This window comes from Pinus tabuliformis, chromosome 2_1 (assembly GCF_031772625.1).
Source record: "Pinus tabuliformis cultivar Carrire ecotype Pingquan chromosome 2_1, CPIR1, whole genome shotgun sequence".
Classification (NCBI taxonomy): domain Eukaryota; kingdom Viridiplantae; phylum Streptophyta; class Pinopsida; order Pinales; family Pinaceae; genus Pinus; species Pinus tabuliformis.
The window spans coordinates 8157240-8159302 of record NC_142299.1 but is presented as its reverse complement, the minus strand read 5'-3'; positions in this window follow the sequence as shown (position 1 = coordinate 8159302).

Sequence of the window (2063 nt, the reverse complement as noted above, 5' to 3'; positions counted from 1 at the left end):
TTGAGAGGAACTGCTTCTACCCATTTAGTAAAATAATCTGTTTCCATGAGGATGTATCTATGCTGCTTAGAAGAGTGAGGAACGATCTCACCTATTATGTCCAAGCCCCATTGACTGAATGGTTGCTCGATGTTTACCGGCTGTAGTGGCAGGGACGGCTTCTTTTGTCTTCCAGCAGTTGTTTGGCAAACTTGACATTTCCTTACGTAACAGTGTGAGTCTTTGAACAGCGTAGGCCAGTAATATCCTGCACGTAAGATCTTATGTGCAGTAGCATCTCCAGCATAGTGCCCGCCTGCTGGTCCGTCGTGGAGTTCCTGCAAAACTTTTTCAGCTTCAGTTTTCTCAAGACATCTAAGAAGAACAGAATCATAATTCTTTCTAAAAAGAACATCATTTATGAGCTGATATTGTTTAGCTTTCAATCTCAGAGCTCTTTTCTTAGTGTGATCTAGGTGTGATGGAGCATATCCGTTCCTAAGGTAATAAATGATGTCAGCATATAATGATTCTGTATCGTTTAGGCTTACCTCATACAATTGTACCTATTCAGAAGAATTTTCAGAAATCTGCGATGCTCCGGCTAACATTTTGCAGAAGCCTTGACCTCTTACAATGTTTGTTGGCTTGATCTCAAGGTCGTATTCCTGTAAAGCAGTGATCCAATTTGCTCTTTTCTCACCCACATCCTTCTGTACTAGAAGATTTCTTACCGCTGGAAACGGTACTATGACCTTAGTATGGGTTTTAAGTAAGAAAGGTCTGAAATATTTGACCGCTTTGAAAACATCATATGCCTGTTTCTCCATGTCTGAATAGTTGAGTTCAGCACCTTGTAAATTCGAGCTAAAAAATGTGATTGGAGCTTCCACTTTTTCTTGATTTTCTTGAGTTAGAATCACAGCGTATGATTTCTCTGAGGCAAATGTGTATAAGATAAAAGATTCTGAAAAATTCGGGGTTGCTAAAGATGGAGCATTAATGATAGCTTTTTTGATCAGGTTGAATGCTTCATGTTCATCTTGACCCCATTTGAAATTTGAATTATTTTTAATCATGGTTTGTAAAGGAGACACAATTCGTGAAAAATCTGGGACAAATCTCTTTACAAAATTGATTTGACCAAGGAAAGATTGCATGGCTTTTTTATTATGAGGTAGGGATATTTCAGAAATTTCTTTGATTCTGTCAGGTTCGATGTGAATACCAGATTTTGACACTATGAATCCTAGAAGTTTCCCTTCACTTAGTTCGAATGAAGATTTCTTTGGGTTAAGTGAAATCCCATACCTTAAACATCGTTGAAAGATCTGTTTTAAGTCTTTGAGATGGTCGCTTCGCTTCTTGGAGTACACTGTTATATCATCCAAATAAATTACTACGGATTTATTGACTAAACCCTTGAATGCGATGTCCATGGCTCTCTGAAATGTAGCACCGGCATTGATCAAACCAAATGGCATCTTCCGATATGCGTATGTGCCCCATTTAGTTTTGAATGTGGTTTTCAACTGATCATCGGGATGTACCAGCACTTGATTATATCCTGAAAATCCATCCAAGAAAGACATCAGTTCTGAACCTGCTACTGCCTGTAATATCTGCTCCATAGGTGGGAGAGGAAAATTGTCTTTTAGACAGGCTTTGTTGAGATTCCGAAAATCGATGCAGATTCTAATATCTCCATTTTTCTTTCTAACGGGTACCATATTGGAGGCCCATTTGGAATGTCTGACGGGGAAAATGATTCTAGCTTTTAACAACTTATTTAGCTCAGTTTTTATCTGATTTTCTAAATTGGGGTGGATCTTTCTCAGTTTCTGTTGGACAGGTTTTTCGTTGTCAATCATAGGAATAGTGTGCTGAATGATAGAAGTGTCGTACGTCTTCAGCTCATCGTAATTCCAGGCAAAGACATTTTTATATTGTCTCAAAAGACGAATATACGCTAGTTTTTCTTCAGGGGCTAAGTCGATGCCTAGATTAATGTTTTGTGGTTTATCGTCGATTCCTAGGTTTACTAATTCGTAGTTTAGAGTTGAACTGTAGAGCTTTGAATTGGT